Source organism: Melospiza melodia, unplaced genomic scaffold (genome assembly GCF_035770615.1).
Source record: "Melospiza melodia melodia isolate bMelMel2 unplaced genomic scaffold, bMelMel2.pri scaffold_55, whole genome shotgun sequence".
NCBI lineage: Eukaryota > Metazoa > Chordata > Aves > Passeriformes > Passerellidae > Melospiza > Melospiza melodia.
In genome coordinates, this window is record NW_026948799.1 from 3,603,895 (window position 1) to 3,612,359 (window position 8,465).

The 8,465-nt window shown below is 53.2% G+C and overlaps 1 pseudogene; it reads left to right on the forward strand.

The window, feature by feature from the left end:
• Positions 1 to 3,175: 3,175 nt before the first annotated feature.
• LOC134413891 (olfactory receptor 14J1-like) lies at positions 3,176 to 4,112 on the forward strand (annotated as a pseudogene).
• The last annotated feature ends 4,353 nt before the right edge of the window (positions 4,113 to 8,465 follow it).

The following is an 8,465-nucleotide window of genomic DNA, read 5'->3' on the forward strand; positions in this document are numbered from 1 at the left end:
CCTATGTTCAAGGTACTAAGCCCAACTGCCACACTATTTCTAATCCAAATGTTTCTCTTCCAAGTCATTCTTCCTCCCCAGAAGACAGTTTGGACTCCTCAGAGCCACCTTGCCCCTCAACCCCAGAAGATCCCTGGGAAAGTAAGAAGACTGGCATATAGTCTCAAAATTCCTCATTGCCCCCGTATGTTATAAAAGAAGGGGGCAGAATCCCAGGTATCAGCCATTGGTTTACGGGGAAATCAAGGATCTGTGTAGGGCACCTAAAGACCATAGGAAGGACTTACTGTTTTTTAATGGCCTAATTAGGGCCATGTTTACAGCACATGTCTTAACCCCCTATGATTTAAAATGTATTATGACCATGTTGCTGTCACCTACAGAATACACCCTGTGGGAAGGGGGATGGAAGTGTTTACTAAATAAATTAATAGCAGACTATGCCAATAATGAGGCAAGATCTGAATTGACAATCAACCATCTAGCTGGAGAAGGACAACACAGCCTACCAGATGATTAAGCAGCAGGTATCCCCTGAGAAGTGTTGGATGATATCAAAGAGATGGCTTTGCAAGCTTTAATCCAGGTATCGGATGGTAGCACCCTCAATATGGACTACCTTGGGTGGCTGCAGCTAAAGCTTTAGGACAATTAGACCATCTTGGGTGCCTGTTAAGTAAGCAAAACAATGCTGCCTCCCTCATATTGAGTGGCCTGCTCTCAGACATAGAGACCATCAGACAGGCCACCTTGCAGAACAGTGACAGAGTTTTTACTGTGGGCACATGGGGCATGGCCATATAGACTCTGAGGGCATGTGTTGCATGAACCTCTCCATCCACAGTGAGTCAATCCACAAGAGCATTCAGGTACTGAAGGAAGGGTTCAAGAAGCTTTAAGTAGAAAACAAAGACTGGGTCAATAAACTCTTCCAATCCAAGGGACTAAAGGATTGGATGATGTCTTGCTAAAACAGGACTATTAATTTTCTTACTGATTGTTGCTTTATTGTTAATTGTCCTATGCTTGTTTGGATGCTTTTAGAAAGTCTTACAAAATTATTTCAGTTCCATCTTGGTTGTAAAACAGAAAGGGGAAGATACCCAACACAAGCTCCTCATGGACCCTTTGGAGGAGAGAATTGGAGACCAGGACGGCACAAATACCTCTCAGAGACTCAGCGTGGGAAGGAAAATTCTTAAAAGTACCTAAAAGTATTCTAAAATACATAAATATCTTAAAAACCTTGAGTATCTCAAGGCATTAATGAGCCCCACTGAGTGTCAGTACAAAGCTCTAAAGGGATTCATTAAAGCAGATAACTGGGGCCTTGAGTGCACAAACCTCTCACAGAGTCTGTATCAAAAGGGAAACACCAAGTACCTTCAAACAACTGAAGTACCTTGAAGCATTAATGAGCCACAATGAATGTTGTTCCTGACAAAGCCTCTCCAGGGACTAATTACAGCAGATAATTGCAGGCCAGGATTGCATAAACCTCTCAGAGACTCCAAGGCAAAAGCAAAACCCAAAGTCCTTTGAAAAACCTGCAGTCCCTGCAGGGAGCATTAAGGAGGCCCCAGGGCCATTGCTGAGCAAGGCTCCCCAGGGACTCCTTCCAGCAGATCCTTGAAGCCACTGGGATGTGGGCTAGGGGGGGATGCTGAGCGCAGGACAAGGGGCTGACAGTGCTCAGCCTGGCTGGGGCTGTGCCAGGAGGCTCCAGGGTCTCAGGACAAGGTGTCTCCTCACAGCCCTTGGTAGCACAGACCCTGCTGCTGTGCTCCAGGGCACCAAGACTTGGCTTCTCTTTGTCCCCACCTGTCATCACTGCCTCCAGTTCTCTGCTCTGCCTGGGGCCTGGGGACACTTTCTCAGTCGTGTCCCTCTCTGGGACCCATTAAAAGTCCAAGAAAGTTTGGAATTGGATTCTGACTTGGAGTTCTGGAGAGGTTTCTTCAGCTCCCTCTCAGGGACTGATGTTCAGGGCCTGAGCACAAAGCCCCAGAGGCTCATTAAAGTCCTGGTGCTGTGTCTGTGCTGATGAGCTGGGCTGGGCTCGTGGCACAGAGGCAGCTCCTGGAAACCAAGCAGAGCTTCAAAAGCACATTTCTCTTGATGAGAAGCTCTTCTGCCAGCCCAGCAGGGCTGGGGCACTGCCTGCAGCCACTGCAGGAACAGAACAGAGGCACAGAGAGCTTCAATCAGTCAGGGCTGGGAAGGGGCTGAGAAGTGCCTGGGGCACAATCACTGCCAGCTCTTGGCACAGGAACCTCTGGCTGCAGGACAATGCAGCTGCAGCTCCTGGACAGATCTCCTAAAGCTGGAACATCCCAATGCCTAATGACCCTGTGAGTACCTTCTCTGATTGTCTCTTGTGCAGAGCAGCCAGGGGTGCCCAGGGCTGTCGTGCAGAGCAGGGTCCTGCAGCCCAGGGTGCTGTGCTGGGGCAGGGACTCTGCTGCCTGCCAGGGACAGCTCTCAGCCAGCCTTGGCAGCTGCTCCCAGCACTGGGGGACAAGATCTGGGTGAAAAGAGACAGCTGGTAAGGCTTGGGAGGGCTCTAATGGTGTCGTGAGGATGCTGCATTGCTCAGGACTGCTCCCAGCATAACACTTAACTGCAGAACATTTCCAAGTAGATTATGCAGGGAGCAGAGCAAGGCAGGGACTGCATAAAAGGGAAAATCCTGCTTTTTTAAAGTACTGCTCTGGGTTGTCTTGATGGGAAATTGCAAACAGATATTCATCTGGCAGTCCAGGATGAGAAAAAAAAATATTTCTCAGATGTTGCTAAACCAGGCAGTGACAGAAATCAGCACAGGGCCCCTTAGAAGCTGCATCTTGTCTTGTTTATCCAGCCTCCTCAGGGTTGCTTTGACGTTGCCATCAGAGCCTGCAGGTCCAGAGCTGCCCCTGGACAGTGCCAGAGCTGGGAGGGGTCTGCAGGGCAGAGATGAGCCCCCAGGATTGGGCTGAGTTCTGGCAGCACTGGCAGGGCCCAGCCCTGGGCACAGGGAAGCAGCTGCTGGCAGGGACAGCTCCAGGCAGTAGAGCCCTGGGTAGGGAGTGTGTGGAATGTGCCCCCAAGCTGTGCTGGGATATTTAAGGTCCTCTCCAAGCAAAAATATTCCATGATTACTTTTTTCACAGATCCAAATGCCAAGGCACAGCAAATGTCCAACAGCAGCTCCATCAGCCACTTCCTCCTGCTGGCATTGGCAGACACGCGGCAGCTGCAGCTCCTGCACTTCTGCCTCTTGCTGGGCATCTCCCTGGCTGCCCTCCTGGGCAACGGCCTCATCATCAGCGCCGTAGCCTGCGGCCACCACCTGCACACGCCCATGTTCTTCTTCCTGCTCAACCTGGCCCTCACTGACCTGGGCTCCCTCTGCACCACTGTCCCCCAAAGCCATGCACAATTCCCTCTGGGACACCAGGAACATCTCCTACTCAGGATGTGCTGCACAGCTCTTTTTCTTTGTGTTCTTCATCTCAGCAGAGTATTTCCTCCTGACCATCATGTGCTATGACCGCTATATGTCCATCTGCAAACCCCTGCACTACGGGACCCTCCTGGGCAGCAGAGCTTGTGCCCACATGGCAGCAGCTGCCTGGGCCAGTGCCTTTCTCAATGCTCTGCTGCACACAGCCAATACATTTTACCTGCCCCTGTGCCATGGCAATGCCCTGGACCAATTCTTCTGTGACGTGCCCCCAATCCTCAAGGTCTCCTGCTCACACACTAACTCCCACAGGGAACTTGGTTATCTTGTTGTTACTTGCTGTTTAGCACTTTGCTGTTTTGTGTTCATTGTTTTCTCCTATGTGCAGATCTTCAGGGCTGTGCTGAGGATCCCCTCTGAGCAGGGACGGCACAAAGCCTTTTCCACCTGCCTCCCTCACCTTGCTGTGGTGTCTGTGTTCATCAGCACAGCCATATTTGCCTACCTGAAGCCCCCCTCCATGTCCTCCCCATCCCTGGATCTGGCCCTGTCAGTTCTGTACTCAGTGGTGCCTCCAGCCCTGAACCCCCTCATCTACAGCCTGAGGAACCAGGAGCTCAAGGCTGCAGTGAGAAGACTGATGACTGGATGGTTTCAGAGACATTAAACGGCTGGCCAAATTCTACAAATGACGTGAAATAAAAGTAATGTTATTGATGGCTTGATACAGGCTTTTTTTTTTCCTTTATATTAGTTTTATTATATTGTCCACAAAGAAATGTCATTCTTTGTGCCATCTCTCATTTTGTTTGTCTCCACCTTCCCTGTGCCCATAGACTGTGTCAATGAGGGGCTGCATTCTCAGTGGCTTTAAAGGATCTAAACAATCTCCAAGCAAAGCTTTCTGCAGAGACGCCCTTTTGTTGTGTTCTCTGGAGCTGCAGCAGCAATGTCTGTGTGCAGAGCTGGGGGCAGATCAGTGCTGGCCGAGCAGCTGTGCCCAGCAGCAGCAGCACTTGGTGTTGCCCGTGCTGCTGCCATGGCCCTGCCCCACTGCCCTGGTGGCCCTGGTGTTGCTGCAGGGCCTGAGTGCTATCGGGGCTGGGCACAGCCCTGGGGGTGGCAGTGCTGGGGCTGCAGCAGGGACAGGCCATGGGCACTGCTGGGGCAGCGCTGACGTCTCAGGCCAGGCCCTGGGGGCTCCAGGCTCCTTGCCCAGGCTCTCTCAAGAACATGCCCAGGCCAATGCTCAGCACAGAAAAGCCCCGTGAGCAGCCCCAGGCTGGCCATGGGTAGGCTGGGGGAAAACAGCATGCTGGGGCTCTGCAAGGGCCCTGGGGCAGACGGGAAGGAGCAGCAGAGCAGGGGCTGATCCATCCCCAGTGCGCTGCACGGCCCAGGGCAGCATCCCAGAGCGTCCTCATGGAGCTGCCAACAACATCCCCCCTCTGCAGCCCTGGCCTCTCCCCCAGCTCACACAGGTGCCCCATCCTTGCAGGCACAGACACGGCAGCACTGGCTCAGCAGCCCCTGTTTGCATTGCACACAGCAGGCAGGAGCACCCCATGCTGTTGTTGTGGGGACATGAACCTGAGGGAGCACAAATGCCATCAGCCCCTGGGCCCCTGGGGCCAGCAAGGGCTGGAGGACACCAGGGAAACCACTCAGCTTTGTCCTGGCCTCTGCAGTCAGCCAGAAAGTTTGTTTCCATCAGCTGGGAGTTTCCTGTCCCACTGCAGATGCTGTTTGCTCAGAGCCAGGGCTGCCTGGCAGCCACCCCCAAACTGCCCTGAGCATTTCCGTGGTTTCACCTTTGCTTTCTCTACTCTTTGCCTGCTTTATATTTCTTCCTATTTCCCTCCCCGGTTCCCTGCCCTGCAAACAGCCCCTCCCTGTTTGCCCTTTCCTCTCTGGCCCCACTCCCCATTGCAGTTCCTGACTTGGCACCATGGAAACATCCCTTGGGGACCAGGATCACCCTACAAGTGCTGCAGGAATTGTCTGCAGGCTCCTGCAGTGCCTGGTGCTGCTCCCTTGCCAGAGGCACCCCAGGCCAGGGGTGCACATCTGGGCTGCTCAATCTGGCTCTGGGGCTCCCTGTTCTGGGCAGTGAGGAGGAGCTGCAGAGGCTCTGCAGGACTGATAGGATGGGCTTTGGGGCTGCCAAGAGAAGCTGAGGGACCTGGGCTGCTGGAGCTTCTGAAGAGGAGGCCCAGGGCTCCTCCTGCAACTGCTGCAAGGGTGGTTTAAGAGAATCCCAGAATCAGCAAGGCTGGAAAAGGCTTTGGGGATCATCAAGTCCAACCTGTGCCCGGAGACTGCCTTGTCTCCCCTGAGCCTCCTCTTCTCCACGATAAACCACCCCAGCTCTCTCAGCCACTCCTCACACCACTTATGTTCCAGACCACTCCTCAGCCTTTTTTCCCTTCTCTTGATGTGCTCCAGCCCCTCCATGTCCTTCCTGAATTGGGAGTCCCAGAACTGGACACAGCACTGCCCAACCAGTGCTGAGCCCAGGGGAAGAATCCCTGCCCTGCTCCTGCTGGCCACACCATTCCTGATCCAGGCCAGGAGCCATTGGCCCTTCTTGCCCACCGGGGCACTCTGCTGGCTCCTGTCCAGCCTGCTGTCCATCAGTCCCTGCAGGTCCCTTTCTGCCTGGCTGCTGTCCAGCCACTCTGTCCCCAGCCTGTAGTGATGCAGGGGTTGTTGTGGTCAAAGTGCAGAACCCGGCATTTGGACTTGTTAAACCTCATCTTGTTGGATTTGGGCCCTGGATCCATCCTGTCCAGGGCCCTGTGCAGAGCCCTCCTACCATCCAGCAGATCAAAACTCCCAGCCAACTTGGTATCACGAGGGTTCCATGAGGCCCCAGAGTGTCGCAATGGTCTTCATGATTCCATGAGACCTCTCAGTATCACAATGTCCCTTTCGTTCCATGGGGCCCCTTCGGTGTCACAGAGTCCCTTGGATCCTTGGGCCCTGCAGTGTTATAATGGGTCATTGGTTCCATGAGGTCTGTCAGTGCAGAAATGCTCTCCTTGCTTACCCAGTGTCACAATGGCCTCTTGGTCCCAAGGGCCACCATGAGGTCAAACATGTTTCCTTCATTTCAGGAGTCCCTGAGGAGCAGCCCTGGACCCTTGGTTCCATGGGGCCCTGCAGTGTCATAATGGCCCCATCCTGACACCAGGTCCTGCTCTGTCACAATGCTCTGCATCGTTCTTAAAGGCCCTGCAGGGTCACAGTGGTCTGTTGGTTCCCTGAGGCCTCAGAGTGCCACAATTAATTCCTTGGTGCTGCAGTGTCACAATGGAGCCCTGGTGACACAAGATCCTGCAGTGTCTCCAGGGACCCTTGGTTCCATGGTGTCAGGGTCCGTCCTAGTGGACAGATGACCTGATGGTTCGTAGGAATGATTTCAGAGTGCAAAACACCAACACGGTACAAGGGGGTTTGCAGTGATGATCAAATCAAATGCAGTTTTATTGAAATAACCACAGCAAAAATGCAATAGAGGGATTAAGGGAGAGAAAAAGATAGAGAAAGAGAGAGGAAAGAGAGAGAGAGAAGGAGAGGGGATATAGCTAGCAATGCAGAGACGAAGTCCTTTGGTCCAGTCCAGCCGAGGGTCCGCCTGCTATGCTGGGGAGATCTCAAAGGCTCTACCTAACTCAGAGGCTTTTATTACTGAAAATTGTGGGGGGGGAACAGATGTAACAGGTAGTCCATGTTCTCAGCAGTAAATGATCTTGATAGATGTAACAGGTAGATATGTTCTCAGCAGTAAATGAGAGCCATTGTATTCTCGGTCCAGTGGTCACAATCTGCAGGCAAACATCTCGCTTCGGTCAGCTTGCCTCCCCACACTCCTCCCCCGGGCTGGGGGTTTCAGTCCCAGTCCTTGGAAGGAGCAGAGGAGCCTTTTTAGGAGTTTCATGTCTCAGACCTTGATGGAAAAGCTTCTCACATCTCCGTCTGTCTGTCACGGTGGTTGTAAAATAGGTGAGGGTCTTTGGTGGGAGACCACCTGGAACTCAGGAGAAGTCCAGCCAGGCTGAGAGGTGGGACAGCTTCCAGAGCTGCTATTGTTGCAAACGGGGCATGGTGCCCTCTTCTCAGCATACAGCAAACACACTTGTGAAAACAATAGCTCAACACTGAGCTTTCAGATCTCGGAGCCTGTGGCGTGTGACTTTTCTCCTTCAGAGCCAGATATAGACGGGGGGGGGGGGGGGGGTCTTCTCTTCAGTGGTCTCTCAAGGACGATCGTGAGGCAGATGAGGGAAAATTGGGACAGACTCTCACACATGGGGTGCCACAGTGTCACAATTGTTCCCTCAGCTCCCAGAGTCCTTGCAATGGAGCAATGGCCCATTGATTCCATTGTCCCCAGGCTCTCCCAAGGGTCTCCTTGGTTCCGCAGTGGCACAATGGCCCCCTGGCTCCACAAGTCCCTGCAGGGTCACAGTGGCCTCTGTGGCTCCTCCAGGACCCAGACTGTCACTATGGACTCCTTGCTTCCATCCAACCCCACAGTGTCACAATGGCCTCTTGGCTCTTTGCTGCCATGTCGTACACAGTGTCACCATGATCCTCTTAGTGCCACCAGGCCCCGCAGTGTCACAATGGCCCCTTGCTTCCCCAGGGTCCTGCAGTGTCACAATCATCAGAGAAACAACCATACTGGGAAAGACCTTGGAGAGCATCAAGTCCAACCTGGGACCCAACACCACCCTATCACCCAGACTATGGCACTCAGTGCCACATCCAGTCTTTCCTTAAACACTTCCAGGGACAGTGACTCACACATCTCTCTGGACAGCCCATTCCAGTGCCCAATCACTCTTTGTGAGGAGAATATTTCCTAATGTCCAGCCTAAATATCCCCTCATGCAGCTGAAGGCTGTGTTCTCTTGTCCTGTCACTGTTCCCTGGGAAAAGAGTCTGACCCCCACCTGGCTGCACCCTCCTGTGTGGGGGTTGTATAGAGTGATGAGGTCTCCCCTGAGCCTCCTCT